The sequence below is a fragment of the Mustelus asterias genome, chromosome 16, assembly GCF_964213995.1.
Source record: "Mustelus asterias chromosome 16, sMusAst1.hap1.1, whole genome shotgun sequence".
Classification (NCBI taxonomy): domain Eukaryota; kingdom Metazoa; phylum Chordata; class Chondrichthyes; order Carcharhiniformes; family Triakidae; genus Mustelus; species Mustelus asterias.
In genome coordinates this window covers 89,655,057-89,678,111 of record NC_135816.1, presented here as the reverse complement: position 1 = coordinate 89,678,111, position 23,055 = coordinate 89,655,057, and the positions used below count along the sequence as shown (strand labels likewise).

The following is a 23,055-nucleotide window of genomic DNA, read 5'->3' as shown; positions in this document are numbered from 1 at the left end:
GTTGCGCCATACTTCATCTGGTAATTAATTCCACAGGCTCAGCTGCAGAGGGGAGGGGTAAAAATTGCGCCAGTGCAATAATTGTAGGGGATTCAATTGTAAGGGGAATAGACAGGTGTTTCTGTGGCCGCAACCGAGACTCCAGGATTATATGTTGCCTCCCTGGTGCTAGGGCCAAGAATGTCTCGGAGCGGGTACAGGACATTCTGGAGGGGGAGGCTGAACAGCAAGTGGTCGTGGTACACATTGGTACAAACGGACGTAGTTAAAATAAAAGGACTGAGGTCCTAAAAGCAGAGTACAGTGAGCTAGAATAAAGTTAAGAAATCGGACCTCAGAGGCCGTGACCTCAGGGTTACTACCGGAGCCACGTGCTTGTCAGAGTAGAAATTTCAGGATATATCGGATGAATACGTGGCTGAAGAGATGTTGTCAGGGGGAAGATTTTCGATTCCTGCGGCACTGAAAACGGTTCTGAGGGAGGTGGCATCTATTCAATTTGGAATTGTTACACCTGGACAGGACTGGCACTGAAGTCCTAGGGGCACTGTTTGTAAGAGCGGGTGGGGAGGGTTTAAACTAATATGCAAGGGGGGGGGGGGGATACATAGAACATAGAACAGTACAGCACAGAACAGGCCCTTTGGCCCACGATGTTGCGCCGAGCTTTATCTGAAACCAAGATCAAGCTATCCCACTCCCTATCATCCTGGTGTGCTCCATGTGCCTATCCAATAACCGCTTAAATGTTCCTAAAGTGTCTGACTCCACTATCACTGCAGGCAGCCCATTCCATACCACTCTCTGCGTAAAGAACCTACCTCTGATATCCTTCCTATATCTCCCACCATGAACCCTATAGTTATGCCCCCTTGTAATAGCTCCATCCACCCGAGGAAATAGTCTTTGAACGTTCACTCTATCTATCCCCTTCATCATTTTATAAACCTCTATTAAGCCTCCCCTCAGCCTCCTCCGCTCCAGAGAGAACAGCCCTAGCTCCCTCAACCTTTCCTCATAAGAGCTACCCTCCAAACCAGGCAGCACAAAGAGCCATGATTCACTTCTCATTACATAGCAAAGAGCAGAGGACCAAGCAGAGGACCTGTTGCACTCCGCTAGCAACCTGCCTCCAGTCCGAAAATTTTCCATCCACCGCCACCCTCTGTCTTCGATCAGACAGCCAATTACCTATCCAATCGGCCAACTTTCCCTCTATCCCACACGTCCTTACTTTCATCATAAGCTGACCATGGGGGACCTTATCAAACGCCTTACTAAAATCCTATTACATCAACTGCCCTACCTTCATCAACACACTTAGTTACCTCCTCTAAAAATTCAATCAAATTTGTGAGGCATGACTTGCCCTTCGCGAATCCGTGCTGACTATCCCAGATTAATCCGCATCTTTCTAAATGGTCGTAAATCCCATCCCTAAGGAACTTTTCCATCAATTTACCAACCACCGAAGTAAGACTAACCGGTCTATAATTACTAGGGTCATTTCTATTCCCTTTCTTAAACTATTTAAAGACTCAGCGAAGGAGGGAGGAAGAACAAAAACAAAATGTAGAAAAAGGAATAAGAAAAGTGATAGGGAGAGAAACCAAGGACAAAGTTCAAACAGGGCTCTAGAGAAACTATTGGGAGCAAGACGACCAATGTTAAAAAGACAAGCTTAAAGGCTCGGTGCCATGATGTGTGGAGATTTTGCAATAAAGTCGATGAACTAATCGTGCAGATAGACGTAAATGGTTACCATGTAATTGGGATGACAGACATATGGCTGCAGGGAGACCAGGGATGGGAATTGAATCTCCCAAGGTATTCAAAATTTCGGAAGGTCAGGCATAAAGGAAAAGGTGGTGGAGTGGCACTGCTGGTTCAAGAGGAAATTTATAAAGTGGTGAGAAAGGATATCATCTCTGGCAAAGCGGAGTCTGTATGGGTCGAGTTGAGAAATACCAAAGGGCAGAAAACATAAGTGGATGTCATATACAGACCCCCAAACTGTAGTGGTGATGTTGGGAATTATATTAAATACGAAATTAGAGATGCATGTGACCAGGGAATGTCGATGAACATGAGTGATTACAATCTGCACATAGATTGGGCAAATCAAATTTGCCTCAATTCCGTAAAGGATGAATTTTTGCAGTGTATACGGGATGGTTTTCTTGACCAATATGTGGAAGAACGAACTAGCGAGCACGCCATCTTACACTGGGTACTATGTAATGAGGAGTGAATCATGGCCAATCAAGCTGTATGAGGAGCCTTGGGGATGAGGGGCAGATGCATTTCAGAATAAAATATTTCATCAAGATTGAGAGTGAAGTATTTGATTCGGAGACTAGGGTGCTGACTCTTAATAAAGGAAACTATGATGATATGAGGCATGAGCTGACCTTGATAGATTGGGAGAGCTACTCAAAGGGATGACAGTGGATAGACAATGGCAAACATTCAAGGAACGCATGGGGGTATTGCAGCTACTGTTTATTCTTGTCTGACACAAAAGCAAAATGGGTAGGAGTGCCAACCCATGGCTTACAGAGGAAATTAGAGAGAGTATCCAATACAAGGAAGAAGCATGCAGATTGGCCAAGAAAAATAATAGGTCTGAAGATTGGGAGCAGTTTAAAATTCAACAAAGTCCAAGGGACTGATTAAGAAGGGGAAAATACAGTACAACGGTAAGCTTGCAGGGAACATAAAGACTGACACTAAAAGTTTCAATTGATATGTGAAGAGAAAAAGGTTGGTGAAGACAAATTAGGTCATCGACAGGCAGAAATGGGGGAATGTATAATACGGGACAAAGAAATGGCTGAGCAACTGAATACATACAGTGGCTTTGTCTTCACAAAAGAGGACACAAATCAGATGCCAGAAATGTTGGAGAATGCAAGATTTAGTGAGAGGGAAGAGCTGAGGGAGATCAATATTATCCGCCTTCAGTCCCATCAATTTTCCCAGCACCGTTTCTATAGGTAGAGAAATGGTGCTGGAAAAACTGATGGGATTGATCCCTGCGGCACCCCACTAGTTACTGCATGTCAATTTGAAAAACGTTAATTCCTACTCTTGGTTTCCTCTGTGCCAAGCAGTTTTCTATCCATCACAATACACTTTCCCCAGACCCAAGCACTTCAATCTTGCATGATCATCTCTTACGCGGGATTTTGTCAAGCACTTACTGAAATTCCAAATATACCAGATCGACTGACTCCCCCTTGTCAACTCTATTAGTTACATCTTCAGTGAATTCCAACAGATTTGTCAAGCATGATTTCCCCTTCATAAATCCATGCTGACTCTGTCTGATCCTGCCACACCTCGAGTCTTGTGTGAAGTTTTGGTCTCCTTTTCTGAGGAAGGCTGTTCTTGCTCTTGAGGGAGTGCAGTGAAAGTTTACCAGGCTGATTCCGGGAATGGTGGGTCTGATGTATGAAGAGAGATTGACTAGGTTAGGATGGTTTTCGCTGGAGTTCAGACGAATGACGGGGGGGACCTCATCGAGACTTATAATATTCTAACAGGATTAGACAGGGCAGATGCAGGGAGGGTGTTCCCAATGGTGGGGGAGTCCAGAACCAGGGGTGATAGTCTGAGGATTCATTTAGGACGGAGGTGAGGAGACATTTCTTCACCCAAGCAGTGGTGAGCCTGTTGGAATTAATTACCACAGGAAGTAGTTGATGCCAAAGCATAGATGGCAGAGGGAAGTTATGTGTGGAACCGGAGGAGATTGGTGAAGCATTGAACCAATATTTCTCTTCGGTGTTCACGCAAGGGGACATGAATATAGCTGAGGAGGACACTGGGTTGCAAGGGAGTAGAATAGACAGTATTACAGTTGATAAGGAGGATGTGCAGGATATTCTGGAGGGTCTGAAAATAGATAAATCCCCTGGTCCGGATGGGATTTATCCAAGGATTCTCTGGGAGGCAAGAGAAGTGATTGCAGAGCCTCTGGCTCTGATCTTCAGGTCGTCGTTGGCCTCTGGTATAGTACCAGAAGATTGGAGGTTAGCGAATGTTGTCCCATTGTTTAAGAAGGGGAACAGAGACTTCCCCGGGAATTATAGACCGGTGAGTCTCACTTCTGTTGTCGGCAAGATGTTGGAAAAAATTATAAGGGATAGGATTTATAGTTATTTGGAGAGTAATGAATTGATAGGTGATAGTCAGCATGGTTTTGTGGCAGGTAGGTCGTGCCTTACTAACCTTATTGAGTTTTTTGAGAAAGTGACCAAGGAGGTGGATGGGGGCAAGGCAGTGGACGTGGTATATATGGATTTTAGTAAGGCGTTTGATAAGGTTCACCATGGTAGGCTTCTGCAGAAAATGCAGATGTATGGGATTGGGGGTGATCTAGGAAATTGGATCAGGAATTGGCTAGCGGATAGGAAACAGAGGGTGGTGGTTGATAGTAAATATTCATCATGGAGTGCGGTTACAAGTGGTGTACCTCAGGGATCTGTTTTGGGGCCACTGCTGTTTGTAATATTTATTAATGATCTGGATGAGGGTATAGTTGGGTGGATTAGCAAATTTGCTGATGACACCAAAGTCGGTGGTGTGGTAGACAGTGAGGAAGGGTGTCGTAGTTTGCAGGAAGACTTAGACAGGTTGCAAAGTTGGGCCGAGAGGTGGCGGATGGAGTTTAATGCGGAGAAGTGTGAGGTAATTCACTTTGGTAGGAATAACAGATGTGTTGAGTATAGGGCTAACGGGAGGACTTTGAATAGTGTGGAGGAGCAGAGGGATCTAGGTGTATGTGTGCATAGATCCCTGAAAGTTGGGAATCAAGTAGATAAGGTTGTTAAGAAGGCATATGGTGTCTTGGCGTTTATTGGTAGGGGGATTGAATTTAGGAGTCGTAGCGTTATGTTGCAACTGTACACAACTCTGGTGCGGCCGCACTTGGAGTACTGTGTGCAGTTCTGGTCCCCACATTACAGGAAGGATGTGGAGGCTTTGGAGAGGGTGCAGAGGAGGTTTACCAGGATGTTGCCTGGTATGGAGGGGAGATCCTATGAGGAGAGGCTGAGGGATTTGGGATTGTTTTCGCTGGAAAGGCGGCGGCTAAGAGGGGATCTTATTGAAACATATAAGATGATTAGAGGTTTAGATAGGGTGGATAGTGATAGCCTTTTTCCTCTGATGGAGAAATCCAGCACGAGGGGGCATGGCTTTAAATTGAGGGGGGGTAGTTATAGAACCGATGTCAGGGGTAGGTTCTTTACCCAGAGGGTGGTGAGGGATTGGAATGCCCTGCCAGCATCAGTAGTAAATGCGCCTAGTTTGGGGGCATTTAAGAGATCCGTAGATAGGTTCATGGACGAAAAGAAATTGGTTTAGGTTGGAGGGTCACAGTTTTTTTTTTTAACTGGTCGGTGCAACATCGTGGGCCGAAGGGCCTGTTCTGCGCTGTAATGTTCTATGTTCTATGTTCTATGTTCTAAAGCATTGAATGCATTCAAAAGACTGCTAGATATAGCACCTGGGGCGAACGGGATCAAAGGTTATTGGGAAAAAGTAGGATTAGCCAATTGATTCGGACGATCAGCCATGAACATAATGAATGACAGAACAGGCTCGAAGCTGCAAATGGCCTCCTCATGCTCCTATCTTCTTTGTTTCTATGTTTCTATGTTCTACTGTCAAGCCCCAAGACTGATTAGCAAGAAACTGGCCTGAAATTAAAAATGTTGTGATTGTGGCGCAGAACTGTAATTGCATTTTAATCTATGTTAATATTGACCAGTAGCTGGGAAATATAAAAGATAGTATAGAGACTGTCAGTTGATGAGCATTACAAATGATTGTATACTTTTTTTATTCTTTTGTTCTTGAATTTAATATCCCTGGAAAATTAGCATCAGGTTTTCCTAACTTTTTGATAGAGCAGGTGGACCAGGTCTTAAGAATAGGTACACACCTGTTTTAACATATCCAGCCCAGTACCTAGCTTTATTTTTAGTGAATGGGGCCGAAATGAGAGCGATATTGTGTGTTGAGAGAAAAGAAGGTCCTGGAGAGTACTCGGGAACGAGCAGATGCCATAGCCCAGTGAGCTTAAATAGTCGGATTTGCATGGATCCACCCGGTAATGATTGATATTGCAATATTCTATACTGCTTCAAGGGGGAGCACACTTAACAACTCTCAATGACATTTAATGGATTTGTGGAAACAAGGCATTTCCATGGCTACCTGTAGGCTTGAAGGGGTCATCAGACATTGGATATGTTGTTCCATAAATCTATCATTCCCACTATCTCCCTTCTCGGAGAAAAAGACGTGCCCTTGTGGGGTTAGACTTACTTCCTTGGTATATTGAAGTCCCCTTCCGCATATGCAAGGCTGGCAATTGTGAATGAAGCTATTATCTCAGTTTTGTAACAGGTTGCCAATGATACAACAACTGCCCTCGGTGAAATCAATGATGAGATGATTGCTACATTGTGGTGCTACAAAATCGAAAGGCACTAGATATCATCTTGGCATCTAAGGGTGGAACATGTGCATTAATTGGATCAGAGTGTTATACATTTATATGGGACACTTCATAGATCATAACCAATTTGGTCACAAACATCCTTTTCTCCATGCAATTGGGAAACTGGCTGGATGGGTTATTTGGGAACACTCGAGTACAAGGGGCAGTGCTTTTCTTCGTCGGTATTCTAATGTTCATTGTAATTTAATGAATGTTTATATGCAGCTACTCTTCAGCAGGGAATTCCATATGTAGTACTGCAGAAGTAGCCTTCGTTCACTTGGACAAAGAGATGTCCTCAAAACCAAGTGCTCCTCTGGCGTATGAGAATACATACTGTCGAACATCCATTTAGTAGCCTAGTCTTGGGCATTCCAAGGGCCAGGAGGGAGGATGGCAGGGTGTAGAGTGGGATATGGTATTGCTTAGAATAGTAAGTAAAGAGTTAAAATGATTTTTACCCAACGTTGGATATTAATCTAATTTTAATCAAATGTGAATGCATTTAATTGAATTAAAATTATATATTTTGACTCTGTATGTGAAGTATCTTTATTCAACCGAATAAGCATTTATCACTAGTATGTATTAACTAAAAGTTAATTTGTATGTGAAATATAGAAGCGACAGTTATGAAATTTGAATGTTCATGATCTTAAAAAGTAACACAATATTTCAATATAATAACAAACAACGCAACATTGAATTTGGAATATTTGATTATGTGTGGATGTTATTAACTGATAACGAGAAATTTTATGGAATGTATTAATTTTATACTTAATATTTTTACATGAATCAGGATTTTAAATGTGGAAGGATTTATGTTCAAATTAAAAAGTGTAGTAATGTGATTTAAACATTTTTTAAAATCCCAGTCAAGACATGTGAATTATGCAGAAAACGAGAAATTCAGAAACTCATAACTGTTTTCGTCAAGAAATATAATATTTCAACTTAGTTACAGTTAATGCAACACACTAAATTTAGAACGAAAGGACACATGTTGTCCAGGCAAGTAATAGTCAATCGTCAGGGCCTGAAGTTGGTGCTGCCGATGCCGTGGCGACATGCCACTGATAAGTTAGACAAGGAGTAGCGTCCCGAGACACAAAACATAAAGGAATGTAAAATTTCATTATATCGTTTGGCATGTTGTAATTGATTGAAATATTTGACATGAAAAAAACTGAAAATTTTATATGCAATGAAATCGAATTGAGCTAATTAATAGGGAAGGTTTAGATCAGAAAGAAGGGTAAAATTGGATTGAATTTTGGCAGAAAGATAAAATCTTTGGAAGTCTTGTAGTATTCTGTAGTGCTTGGCAATCTGAGGATCTCTCTTCGGCCGTTGTTTCATGTTCTTGTCTGACTATGTAAGTTCTATGTGTTTTAATAAATTTTGGAATACATTAAACTGAAGGATTTTGCCTTTGTGAATTTTAATTTTTCACATTGCTTAGTTTTTCTAAGGAATCAGGCCACCATTTGAAAACTTACAACTTCATAGGGGAAGGGAAAATCCTGGTAGGTTTGAGGGCATTTTGAACAATTAAGCACTTCAAACACTGACAAAACTACCAGCATTGACTTAGATGACTCGAAATCAGACTCATAAGGTAACAAGAGAATAGTGTACACACATGCGATTGCAATCAGAGTTAAAGCAAATGATTATATGTTAAATGCATACTTTGATTTTAAATGAATTGGCTACATCGTTACTTCTGCACTTTGGACAAGAGCAAGTTGCTGCAAGGCTTGGTGGTACGGGGAGTGTTAAAGAACAAAGAACAAAGAACAGTACAGCACAGGAAACAGGCCCTTCGGCCCTCCAAGCCTGTGCTGCTCCTTGGTCCAACTAGACCAATCGTTTGTATCCCTCCATTCCCAGGCTGCTCATGTGACTATCCAGGTAAGTCTTAAACGATGTCAGCGTGCCTGCCTCCACCACCCTACTTGGCAGCGCATTCCAGGCCCCCACCACCCTCTGTGCAAAAAACGTCCCTCTGATATCTGAGTTATACTTCGCCCCTCTCACCTTGAGCCCGTGACCCATCGTGATCGTCACCTCCGACCTGGGAAAAAGCTTCCCACTGTTCACCCTATCTATACCCTTCATAATATTGTACACCTCTATTAGATCTCCCCTCATTCTCCGTCTTTCCAAGGAGAACAACCCAAGTTTACCCAATCTCTCCTCATAGATGTGCGGGTTAGGTTGATTGGCCAGGTTAAAAAAAAATTGCCCCTTAGAGTCCTGGTATGCGTAGGTTAGAGGGATTAGCGGGTAAATATGTGGGGGTGTGGCCTGGGTGGGATTGTGGTCGGTGCAGACTCGATGGGCCGAATGGCCTCCTTCTGCACTGTAGGGTTTCTATGAATTCTATGAATAGCTAAGACCCTCCATACCAGGCAACATCCTGGTAAGCCTTCTCTGCACTCTCTCTAACGCCTCCACGTCCTTCTGGTAGTGCGGCGACCAGAACTGGAAGCAGTACTACAAATGTGGCGTAACCAGCGTTCTATGCAGCTGCATCATCAGACTCCAGCCTTTATACTCTATACCCCGTCCTATAAAGGCAACCATACCATATGCCTTCTTCACCACCTTCTCTACCTGTGTTGCCACCTTCAATGATTTGTGGACTTGCACACCTAGATCCCTCTGTGTTCCTATACTCCTGATGACTCTGCCATTTATTGTATAACTCCTCCCTACGTTATTTCTTCCAAAATGCATCACTTCGCATTTATCCGGTCTATCCTCCATCTGCCACCTCTCCGCCCAATTTTCCAGCCTATCTATATCCTGCTGTATTGCCCGACAATGCTCTTCGCTATCCGCAAGTCCAGCCATCTTCGTGTCATCCGCAAACTTGCTGATTACACCAGTTATACCTTCATCCAAATCATTTATATATATCACAATAGACAGAACCACATTCTCAAGAAACAATGAAACCACAGAATGTGCAGTTTCTTACCAACGGGAATTGCAAGCAAAAAGGCTCTCAGGGCCACTTATGCATAGAAGGATTCACTGTCCAGATCGGATGGATGCTTGCCCGGAACTGGGATCATGTGTTCATCTGATTTGGCAGTGACCTGTAGAGGAACCTGTGGGAATGTTAATTTTGAACTTGGTGGCCAAGCATCTGCTTGCTCAGTGATAGAGGAGTTGAGTTAGCCAAATGGAAAGGGTACGTCCGGACTTTCTGGACCAATGAAGTTGGCTGAGGTATATGACAGGTTTTTTAAAAATATTTATGACGTCTGAAGATGATTGATTCAAAGTTAATGAAAGAAAGGAGAATTTGGTCAGAAAAATGCATAACTGATCAATCTAGAACTGTATACGTTGGAATTCATCAGAGAGGTCAGGCGGCTCTGGAGGATCCTAGAACTCTTTGATGACTTCACCTTACGAGCACTGGTCAAATAGATATACGTCTTTAAACTGGGACACTGGCTTTCGAGAGTCTTTCTATTGATTGAAGTTTTGGTGATATCTGGCCACATCACAAACCCTGCGAGCAGTTATGAAGAGTGGTGAGTAGGCTTGGGTTGTATTCGTTGGAGCAGAGAAGACTGAGGAGTGGCCTGATCGAAGTATAATAGATTATAAGTGGCATGGGCAGGGTGGATAAGGAGCAGCTGTGCCTCATAGTTGAATACTCAGTCACGAAGGGACGTTGGGGCTGTGACAGGCGAAGTAGATTTAGCGGGATTTGAGGAAAAACATTTGTGTTCAGAGAATGGTGATGGACTGGAATGCACTGCCTGATAGGATCATATAGACAAGTTGCCTCAATCCTTTAAAAAGTATCTGGATGAGCACTTGGCATTTCGTAACATTCAGGGCTTTGGCCCAAGTACTGGTAAATGGGATCAGGTGATATTTCAGGTGTATCTGATGTTTCGGTGCAGACTCGAAAGGTTGTAAGGCCTCTTCTGCACTGTATGAGTCGATAATTCCATGAGCGGGACTTGGCCTTGGTTCAAGATTTCCCGCCGCAGTTGCCTCTTCCAGGCGTTTTCAAAGACTGAATTCACTGAGGCTCACCAGATTATTCAGCATTAACTCTTCCTATAGACTGAGAACTCATCTGAATGATCACCCTTTAATGAATCACACATGCCTATATTTTCCTAAGATTGCTAACTGGGGAAGAGAAGAAACGGGCACATTACCGCCACAAGGGTCAGAACAGAAGATTTCCTCATCTCATAAAGCCAGCCAATTTCAGTATGGGAGAGAAGCAAATTAAAATAAATGTCGTCCACAATCAGTGATTATTTTTTTAAAACTTTTTTTTAGCTTGTCTTATTCAGCTCTTTCCATCCCCAATCGCAGGTACTGTTTTCAAAGTCCTGTATGAATTGTGATTCATTCTGCTTTCAAACACTACAAGTCGAAAAAACTTCCCATTCACAACATGCGCTGAGAGACGTGCAGTTGGGAGGTGAAGCAGCCAGAAAAAGAAACAGACAGAATCATAGGCAAACATCAGGGGTTGTCGAAGGAATTGACGAATGTGACCAGCGACTTACTCCAGATGGATACAGGAGCAATAAACTATTTGTATACTGCCGATTCAGCAAGGTTCCTCTCAGCGTGAATTCCTTGCACAGCAAGTTATGGTTCTCCGCGGTATTCTGAAAAATGTCCTTTGATATCGAGTCTCTCCAGGACTACACAGAACATTCGAGGATCATAAGATGTGATGGAGCACATAACAATCGCTTGGATGGCTGCACCCACAAGAACATGAAGAATTTTCACACAATTCAGAGTAGAATAGGCTGATTGATTGGTACTCCTGCCACCAGGCTGAAATCCATCACCAGTGCGCGGAGATTGGAAAACTCACAGGAAGCACTTCAGCAAGGCAACAAGTTGACTTTGGGCAGTACCTCCCTCAATTTACGGCAGCACTATAGAACGAAAAAACACTACGGGAAAATATTATTTCCTCGTTGTCTTCCAAGGTCGGTTCCAAGTAAAATAGTACTGTGATTAGGTTTTAAATTGGCCATGTGTTCATTATCGCTGTATCAATATCTTGGACTTCTTTGCTGTAAAGTGTGTGAGATCGACATCACCACATGGCCTGAGAGTGACACTCTCTTCACAGCGTAACTAGATAGCCATGAATTCTGGCCTTGCAATGGGCACCGACACACAAATATTAAGTAACGTGACTAACCGCACTGATCTGTAAACAGTGCTGTTACTATAAATCATGTCAATTGAAACTAAAACATTTAATCTGCTAAAATTGTTTGAGTTTCTGAAGATTTTTATGAAGTGAAGCGGGTACCATTTCTAATATCTGGACAGGCCAAAATTAGATAAGATAAATTTATCATTCACAGCTAATAAATTAAAGAACTATCATTTTATCATAGAGCACCGTGAAGCTATAAAATTAAAAAAATAACAATGTGATAGTCTCTGACAATTGACCTAACAGCTTCTTTTTTAAAGCAAGCAGCACAGATGTGGTGGTTAAATGACTTATTTTGTGTGCTGTAAATGTTAAAAGCAGAAAACTAAATATAAGAATTCAAGAACAAATATGCATTAATTCACCACTTTTAATGCAGGAAAGATATACCAACACCCCATGTCACGTCGTAGAATCATGGTCAAAAGTAATTGGGTGCCAAGCCAGAGCAACATGTCTGGACAGAATTGGGAGAGCTGCGTTGAACAAGTCATTTTCGCTAAATTTTTAAAAGAAGGGAGATAGGTTGAGGGTGAAAGGTTTTTTTGATCAATACTGCTCACATGTTCTGAGCCAGCCTGTTAAGGTGCTAGTGATCGTATCATCTTTTTACCAAGAAAAAAACACATTCTCCTTTGTAACATTACCCATCCCTGTGGCAACAAATCGATTGCCACAACAATTAGCAAATGCCTTGTCGCCTGTAGATGGAATTATTCCAATCGTCTCTACAAATACTGGGTCATGCAATTCACGACACTTGTTGAAATAGTGGAACAAAGTTTGCGAATAAGTGACAAGTGGCTATAATGAAATGAGCAGTGAATATTTGGTATGCCGATGTGGGCTGTAGGAACGGAGTAGGATGTGACATGACGTGAAGTACACATGAGGTTGGGGTGAGAGTTAGTAATTGTTGGCCTGTGAGAACTTGATGCCAATTAAGTCTTCAGTGTTAGAAAAATTTATGAGTGCATCTTAGTTAGTGAAAAGTATTTATAGGAGGCCATTGGAATAATTCCATCTACGGGCGACAAGGTAATTGCTAATTGTTGTTGCAATCGATTTGTTGCCACAGGGATGGGTAATGTTACAAAGGAGAATGTGTTTTTTCTTGTTAAAAAGATGATACGATCACTAGCACCTTAACAGGCTGGCTCAGAACATGTAAGCAGTGTTGATCAGTATGAGATAGTGACTATGGAGAATGGTATAATGACAGGAAGGTTTGCTGCAGGAAGCAAGAATGTTGTCTTCCGGAGGTTTAACGAGAGGAGATTAAACCACATCCAGTATTTGAAATGAAATCAGCAGTTCTATAAAAAAGATAGTTCATGTCAACAAAAATGGTGGAGATATAATGCTGCGTCACAGGAGTGTATCTGTTCCCTTGGCTTACTGTGCTATTCCTAAATTGCAGTATATGGATGAGGAAGAAGAGTGCTCTAATTATCGATCTTTGTATGAATTACAGTGGCAGACCAGAAGGGAAGCTATTGCTGGTTATGTTCTGATAATTACTTCTTGTGTAAGAATAGGACGAAAGTGAATTCACTCTGGGCTAGTAAATATAGAAGACATACTTTCAGATGAATGTTCTAATAACGGTTTAGAAGGCCACAGCTTGTTCAAGATGGGAATGACAATCCACCACGGTGGTTATTGAAGAATACTGTGATTTTACTATTTCTTTAAGAAATATATGTCTATCATGTTTCTTGTAAGGGGCATTTTTAGAATTGAGATCTGGTTGCAAGGTGCTGATTTGTGTGAGAATTATTTTCAATTGGGAGCAGGCAGATCACGATAATTACCTCGGGTGTTGGTTTTAAGCTGAGCTAATGCAGTTGGGTTTACATAGCTTTCCCCTGGGGTTTGGGAGGAGGGTTTTCTTTATGTTGATCGACATGGACAGAGTTATATGTTTAACAGGAGGAAGCTTGTCGGGAAGACTGTCAGAAGAAAGAGGTATCTTTCTCACTCACTCTGAAAAGGTATTTCTGAGAGCTTTAGGACTGTTAAACTGAGGCAATCAAATAAGCTGGTGTTTTGATGAATAAATTTAAACACGGCGCTAAAGTAAATAAGATAAATATTACTTGAATTGGAGCTGACATTTAAGGGTCGCAGTTAAGAATTGTATCTTGTATTTAAGTATTGTCCAACTGTAAAAATAATAAGCTAAGTCATTTATTATAGTTAAACTGGGTTGTTAAATAAAATTTGTTTTGGTAAAAGCCTCCCATTGTGCCAGTAGACTCGTGCCTGGAGTGAAACATCATATCCTCACGTTAACGCCAAAATAGCAAATTGTTGCGGTCTAATCTATCTTCATAAAATACCTTGGGGTTTCTGATCTCGTACCCTAATAATATGCCATGTTGCAATCATTGTTACATGACAATATGGAATGAAATTTGAAAGGAGATTAAGTTTTAACTCTAGAAATGATGCTCCTAATGCCGTTTAGTTTCACATTTGCGTTCAAACAACTGAACAATTACAATTAATGGATATTTAAGCCCGTTCTTTAACTCCTCTCTAAATTTCCTCTGGGTTAGTGCATAAATGCAAGTGTTTGTGCACGAACTCAGAAGTCGTAGCATGAATCCACATTGCTGGATGACATATGTTGGATTGTTAATATATTTGTCTGTATAATTGTAATTTACAACTTGCCAGTTTAAGGAATGTACAACATATGGAATCCACAACAATATAAAATTGGTGGACAAAGCAAAAAGTAAAATAATGGATTTCCTTCGGTTCTCGACTTCTGTGTCACTATGATTCTCTGATTTGCCTTGTCTCCTGAGGTTCTTCCGGAGGCGATTGACAATTATAATGTTTTTGGCAGTCAGAGTATTGAAAACCAAAATCAGGACAAATGGAAGCAATGGTGTTAGTATGCTGTCAATCCACTCATACACTATCCAAAAGGAAGAGGTATAATAGTCTGATGTTTGAATGCAAAACCATGGTACATTGTCAACAATTATTGAAGGGTTAAATGTAAAGTAAAAGGGAATGGGCCGTGCACAATTGATAATGCCCACAATTACGACCACCACAACCGCAGTTCTCTTGGTGCAATACCTTGCTTTTAGATTCCTGCAAGAAATGGCTACAAAGCGATCAAAGGTAAAAGCGACTGTGAACCAGACAGAACAATTCAAAACTGCAAGAAATAAAACTATTTTGAACGAACACAAAGGAGTAATAAATAAGAAATTAACTGGTAAATAAATATTATTAATTCGATTCAGTATAACATCAATGATGACGAGCAGTAGATCTGCAGTTGTCATTGCCATTAGATACTGCGTGATACATTTGGAGAGGCCGCATTTCCCTCGGTTCAGGATCACAATTGTTGCTGAGTTAACTGTAAGAAATAGGAAATAGCAACATCTCAGTGGCCAAATTCACATAGAAAAATAACATCAGTTTAATAGGTTTTAGTGCAAAAACTACAATTATACAACAATTGCAACCCATTAATTCTTTTTAATTCCTGCACAACAATAAAATGCATGTTGATACTTTAAGATAGTTAGTAGTACAAAATGCCAATGATGTAAATGGAGCAAAAACTCGGTTGGTAACGACTGTCAATAGTGAAATATAAATTAGAACAACTAGATTAAAATCACAGTGATCTGGAGACGAGAGATGGCAATGAACAAAAATTCACAAGCCCGAGGTCATTATATCAAATTGCATTCACTAAAGCTGTTAATATGGAGTGGAAGCAAGCTAAATATTGGAAACTATCGTGTGACATGAAACAAAAATGATTCCATAAGTCCTCAGGGCAAGAAACCAGTCATCAGCTTTAAATTGACAGCCTCAAACATCTCATCAGGGTAAATGATGAATAACTAAATGTCAGCTGCATTCGTCAGAATTGGATGAGTGGAGTAAATAGAGGCAGAGTTGGCTCTTTGGTCCCACAAGCCTGCTCAGACATTAAATAACATCATTGCTGATCCAACTGTGGCTTTTAATCTACTCTCTTTCCTGACTCTCATAACACTGACACTGTCTACGGAGATCCATCAAAGATGCCAAAGGTCAGTACCAGACGAAGCTACAGTCCCAGGCTAGCCACACGGACTCGCAGCGACTATGACATGGTCGGCAAGACAAAGCAGGTGGCAAGAAGACGGCATGTGGAATTGCCAGAAGCCCATGAGCTCAACGCACCTATGCCCATTTTGAGCAAGAGATCAGTGAGACACGCCTTTCACCCAGGAAGCCTCGGCCGAAGCAAAATCCAAGGTGACCATCGCAGATTCAGATCAGCCTTTTCGAAAGTCAACCCACGGAAAGCGACTGCCCTGGATGGGGTACCCAGATGGGCACTCAGATCCAGCACTTCCCAGCTGATGGAGGTACGCACAGACAACGTTAACCTCTCTTTACAGCAATCTGAGGTCTCTACCTACTTCTGGAGGACGACCATCATCCGTGTACCAAAAACAAGCCAGGCAGCGTGGTTTAATGACTATCACTCTGACATCCATCATTATGAAGTGCTTTGAAAGGATATTCATGGCACGAGTCAATTCCGGTCTTCCAGATTGCCTGGAGCAACTACAGTTCACCTTTCGGCGTAACAAGTCCACAGCAGACACGTTCTCCCCGCCCGTACACTCAAGCCAGGAACGCCTGGATAACAAAGTCAACGATGTCAGACTCCTATTTATTAACTACAGCTCAGCCTTCAACAGCATTATTCCTACAAAACTCATCTCCAAACTCCGTGGCCGGATGCTCGGCTCCTACCTCTGTGTCTAGCTCCTGGTCTTCCTAACCCGCAGACTGCAGTCAGTAAGGATAGACAACAACACCTCCTTCACAATCATCCTCAACACCGGTGCCCCACAAGTTTGTGTGCTTAGCCCCTTACTATATTGCTTGGATACCTATGACTGTGTGGCCAAATTCCCCTCCAACTCGATTTTCAAGTTTGCTGATGACATCACAGTAGTGGGTCGGATCTCAAACAATGATGAGATGGTGAACAGGAAGAAGATAACTTGGTGAACTGGTGCGACGACAATAATTTCTCCACCAATGTCATCAAATGAATGAGATAGTCACCGACTTCAAGAAGAGGAGAGGAGGAGATACCCCTGTGTACAACAACGGGGATGAATTTCAAATGGTCGAGACTTGAAGTTTCTAGTTGTCCAGATCGCCAACAACCTGCCCTGGTCCCTCCACGCCGAGGCTGTAGTTAAGAAAACCCACCAAAGCCTATACATTCACAGGAAGGCTGAGGAAAGTTTGCTTGTCCACTATGAATCTCACCATCTTTTACAGATGTATCACAGAAACCATTATTTCTGGCTGTATCACATCCTGCTCTGTCCAAGCCCACAGGAAACTAAAAAGGGTTGTGAAGGAAGCCCGCCCATCATGCAAAATGGCCTCCCATCCAATGACTCTGTCCACACTTACCGCTGCCTTGGGAATAGCTGGCAACGTAATCGAAAACTCCACGCACCCCCAACATATTCTCTTCCACCTCCTTCCATCGGGACAAAATATGCAAACGTCTGAGGTCGCGTACCAACTGACTCAAGAACATCTTCTTCCCTGCTGCCTTCAAACTTTCTCTCCACCCTAGCTATGACTGTAGCATTACAATTTGCACCCTTTCATTTCCTTCTCTATATACAGTATGTTTAGCGTGCAGGAAAGAATACTTTTCACTGTATAATTAATCATGTGAAAATACTAAATCAAATCAATTCAATTCAAATCAACCCTTGATCCACTTTCAAACGAAGATCAACCTTAAGCAGTGTCACATATATTCAATAACTTAGCCTCTTTGGTTCTACTTGGAAGCAAATTCCAAAGACTAACAAACGTCAGAGAAAGGAAATTCCTGCTCTTCTTTACCAAGTTAGAGATGCGACATGTTTCCAACAAATACAATGGCAATCAAAGTATGAAGCAGAGAAAAACACGATAAAAGTTCACTGAAATTTGATGTCGACAGGGGTGATGTTGGAAATCAAAAGCAGATAATAACAATATATATTAAAGCAAAAGATGTGCCCACAGGAGATATAAATGGAAAAGGACATTTCAGCAGCAACTTTTACTTTAAAGTGCTCCATGATTCATTTCACTCTGCATTTTCTCATCCCTTCCACTACATTACTAATCTTCCCCTTGATTCTCTTCTACTTTTCCCATTTTTTCCTTGCTCATGGATTTGCATCAGAAAAATCGGGAGCAGTGTCATGGTGATAAAAACTCGATTGTAAGTAAGAACGCTGAAACCAGCTATAAACTGTTTGTTTTTACTGTAAGGAGGTCTCCTAGGGTATCAGATCCACTGCTCGTGTACATATATACTAATCAACTGAATTTCGATACGGAGAATAATTGAAAATGTACAAATGATACAAAGAACAAAGAACAGTACAGCACAGGAAACAGGCCCTTCGGCCCTCCAAGCCTGTGCCGCTCCTTGGTCCAACTCGACCAATCGTTTGTATCTCTCCATTCCCAGGCTGCTCATGTGACTATCCAGGTAAGTCTTAAACGATGTCAGCGTGCCTGCCTCCACCACCCGACTTGGCAGCGCATTCCAGGCCCCCACCACCCTCTGTGTAAAAAACGTCCCTCTGATGTCTGAGTTATACTTCGCCCCTCTCAGCTTGAGCCCGTGACCCCTCGTGATCGTCACCTCCGACCTGGGAAAAAGCTTCCCACTGTTCACCCTATCTATACCCTTCGTAATCTTGTATACCTCTATTAGATCTCCCCTCATTCTCCGTCTTTCCAAGGAGAACAACCCCAGTCTACCCAATCTCTCCTCATAGCTAAGATCCTCCATACCAGGCAACATCCTGGTAAACCTTCTCTGCACTCTCTCCAATGCCTCCACGTCCTTCTGGTAGTGCGGCGACCAGAACTGGACGCAGTACTCCAAATGTGGCCTAACCAGCATTCTATACAGCTGCATCATCAGACTCCAGCTTTTATACTCTATACCCCGTCCTATAAAGGCAAGCATACCATATGCCTTCTTCACCACCTTCTCCAACTGTGTTGCCACCTTCTAGGATTTGTGGACTTGCACACCTAGGTCCCTCTGTGTTTCTATACTCCTGATGACTCTGCCATTTATTGTATAACTCCTCCCTACATTATTTCTTCCAAAATGCATCACTTCGCATTTATCCGGATTAAACTCCATCTGCCACCTCTCCGCCCAATTTTCCAGCCTATCTATATCCTGCTGTATTGCCTGACAATGTTCTTCGCTATCCGCAATTCCAGTCATCTTTGTGTCATCCGCAAACTTGCTGATTACACCAGTTATACCTTCTTCCAAATCATTTATATATATCACAAATAGCAGAGGTCCCAGTACAGAGCCCTGCGGAACACCACTGGTCACAGACCTCCAGCCAGAAAAAGAACCTTCGACCACTACCGTCTGTCTCCTATGGCCAAGCCAGTTCTCCACCCATCTAGCCACTTCCCCTTGTATCCCATGAGCCTTAACCTTCTTAACCAACCTGCCATGTGGGACTTTGTCAAATGCCTTACTGAAATCCATATAGACGACATCCAAGGCCCTTCCTTCATCAACCGTTTTTGTCGGCAGGAACATTCACTAATTAGTGAGGAAGGTAACAGACTTCAGGAGGGCAGAGACTGAAGATGAAAGTTTCGAACACACAACATATAAAAGCTAATATGTCTAAATGAATTGATTCACCTCGGAAGAAACATTCTGAGAGGCTGTATTAACTTAGGGATACAATTGGATACACGTGGAAGAGCTCTTGTGGTGCAGATACACACATCAATAAAGGTAACAGCTCAAGATGAGGAAGTTGCTAACAATGTTTGCAGGCTTTATAGAGGTGCAGAGAAGAAAAACAAAGAATTTCTATGAAACATTTAATAATCACGAATTAGACATGAGCAAGAGCATGAGGTGACATTTGGGGGTATATGTTTCAGTATGATCGTGTTGCATTCAAGGAGCGGGTGAATGGAAGATCTACTGGATCGTCACCGAGCTGACGGACTAACGTGGACCATTTTGAGAAGCAAAGAATTGAAAACGCTGAAGGTGATATAACGGAGGGTTTCAAATTTAAGTGCCTTGCTCGTTAACGTAATTTAAATCGCTGTGTACTGGTACAAGGGTCAGTAACCAAGACAAAGGCGTTTATGATCATTGGAAATAAACGAAGTAAAATAGACATGGAAGATAAGCAGTGGTTTTCCATTGATTTGGAAAGTTACTGTTATCCGAAATGCTTGCTTCATCCATTGGAAATGGAGGAAATGAATTACTTCGTAAAATTCAAAAGGGAAATGACCTTCTATGTAAAATGAACAAACGTTAAGACTATGGGGAAAGGTTTGTTAAAATTTAATTGATAGCATTCAATAAAATATATTTGCAAGTGAATATAACTGAAATAGAACATTTGTTGATCCACTTTGAACACGCCATCTACCTTAACTTTATGTAAGAATTAATACAGCATTCATAAATATTTGACTCTAATTGCAGATTTGCTTTGGAAGTGAGAATACCCAATAGGGGATGACTCCACTAACACCAGTGTTATCAAACTCTGAAGAAGATAAATAACTTTCATAAACAATTCTCCCAGGGCAAACAGTAATACAACTCTGAGTTGAATTGTAAATAATAAACTTGTGGCTTTATAACACACAGAGTCATTTGATTTTTGTTACTGTTAAAGGAAGGGATGAAAAGCAATAACACTTGGACATTGTGTAACATAATTAATATTGGATTCAAGTCCTTACCAGTAAGGCCAATAGCTGCAAGAACTGGGTAGTAGATGCGTTCAATCTGAAAGATTAATGGATATTCCATCTTCTGTGAGCGACGGTGAGTAATTAAATACCATTTTAGGTTCGAAAGAACCATATTTATATTGGGGAGAACTGTCCCGTGAGACAATTATCTGGTTACATAATAAACAATGTTAGTTACAGTTATTGCACAAACAATTAAGGAAAATGTAGACGAAAGATGATGATGATCATATTGTTGTACCATTTATTCTACGAAGAAAATAAATACTAATGTGCTGGTGGCGATTAATGATTATGTTAGATCCATATTATTAATTGGGTTTTGTGAGAGAGCTGAAGCTCACTGCCCGAAAAGACGGTGAATGCAGAAAGAAAAATATTTGAAAATGCACCAAATGACTGCCACCACAAGTTCTGTAGACTCAGTGCTCGAATGAGGGCGGGAAAGCATTTTCTCCATCAGCACTACCTCCTTCTGTGTCTTATATTTACTTTATGTTTCTATGAGCAGTTGTATATTCTTCACGGCAGCGGACAGACTGAGCTCTGAATTTGTAGTTGCATTACAGATTTTCCAAAACTTTCACTAACAAAAACAGAAAATGCTGGAAACTCTCAGCAGGTCTGACAACATCTGCGGGGAAAGAATAGAGCCAACGTTTAGAGACCAGATGAGCCTTTGTCAGGACTGTAACAAACTCTGACAAAGGATCATCTAGACTTGAAACATTGGCTCTATTCTCTCCTAACAGATGCTGCCAGACCTGCTGAAATTTTCCAACATTTCCTGCTTCAGTTTAAGATTCCAGCGTCTGCAGTGTTTTGCTGTTACGCTGATCTACTTCCTGTGGCAACATGAGACCACAGCAAAGGCAGTCAAATGTGTTGTTTAAAAGAAGGATTTTCTTTATATATTAAAATAATGTGGTTTTACAATCACAGTGCCTCTGCAGAGTATTAAACACAGTAATAAATATGAAGACAGGAGCACTGGTAAAACAGGTTTAGGTTACAGACATTTTCTTGCTGACTGGAAAGCGTTCAAAAACTGCGCGTGCTCAAAATTCTCAAAAGTCGCCAGTAAAATAATGACACCAGCGAAAAGCTTATAAGAGCACTGTACTCAAAATGAGGCTCTGTAACACTTTGCTTCCGCTTCAATTTCAATCCCGCACCAGAACATAAATACAAGATAAATAATGTTTTAATGATACGAAAGTCTGTCAGGAGTTTTGCGGTTGTTTTGCAACCTATACAATACCACTGTATTTATTCATTCGTTGGGCATGGGTGTCGCTGACTGGCCACCATTTATTCCCCATCCCGAGTTGCCCTTGATAAGGTGGTGGTCAGCTGCTTTCTTGAAATGCTGCAGTCTGCGTGCTGTGAGTTGACCCATAATCCATTAGTAGGGTATTCCAGGACATTGACTCTGCGACTGTGAAGGAATGGCGATATTTTTATCAGTTAGGAGATGAGCTCCTTGGAGGGGAACTTGCAGGCGGTGGTGTTTCCAACTATTTGCTGCCCTTGTCCTTGCAGATGGAAGTAGTCGTGGGCTTGTATGGTGCTGGCTTAGGATCTTTGGTGAATTGCTGCAGTGAATTTTGTCAATAGTATAAATTGATGCTACTGAGCATTGGTGGTGGAGGGAGTGGATGTTTGTGGATGTTGTTCCAATCAAGCTGGCTGCTATCTTTTTGGGTGGTGCCAAGCTTCTTGAACGTTGTTGGAGCTGCACCCACCCAGAGAAGTGGGTGCATTCCATCACACTGCTGACTTGTGCCTTGTAGATGGTGGACAGGATTTCGAGAATCAGGAGGTGAGTTACTCACCTAGCCTCAGATCTGCTCTTGTAGCAACTATGTTCATGAGGCTAGTCCAGTTGGGTTTCAGGTCAATGTTAACCCTGTGGATGTTGGCAGTGAGGAACTCAGTGATGGCAACACCGTTGAATGTCAAGGGGTGGTTGTTAGAATGTCTCTCATTGGTGATGGCCCTTGCCTGGCATTTGTGTGTCGTGAGTGCTACTTACCATCCAGGCCACTCTTGAATACATTCAATGATTTTGCATTAACTACCTCCTGTGGTAATGAATTCCATAGACTCACCACTCTTTAACTGAAGAAATGTCTCCTCACCTCCGTCCTAATTGGTCTACCTGAATCCGCAGACTGTGACCACTGGTCCTGAACTCCACCATCGGGAATATCCTCCCTGCATCTACAGTCTAGTCCTGTTAGAATTTTATAAGTCTCTATGAGATTTCACCCTACGCCCACCCCCACCCCCATTCTTCTGAACTCCAGCAAAATCTATCCTAACCTAGTCAATCTCTCCTCATACTTCAGTCCCACCATCCCCTGAATCAGCCTGGTTCCCTCCTGTTAAGGGGAATGACCTCTCTGGGGAAAGCAGAAGCAGGCAAACTCGTTGCACCACGGTTGGATGTACTGCAGAGGGGACGGGTAAGAAA

The 23,055-nt window shown here is 42.0% G+C and overlaps 1 long non-coding RNA gene across 1 annotated transcript in view; it reads left to right on the top strand.

Moving 5' to 3' along the window:
* The window catches only part of LOC144505282 (uncharacterized), a 445,368-nt gene that overhangs the window by 78,224 nt on the left and 344,089 nt on the right, over positions 1-23,055 (top strand). The gene's annotated exons all lie outside the window — the stretch shown is intronic.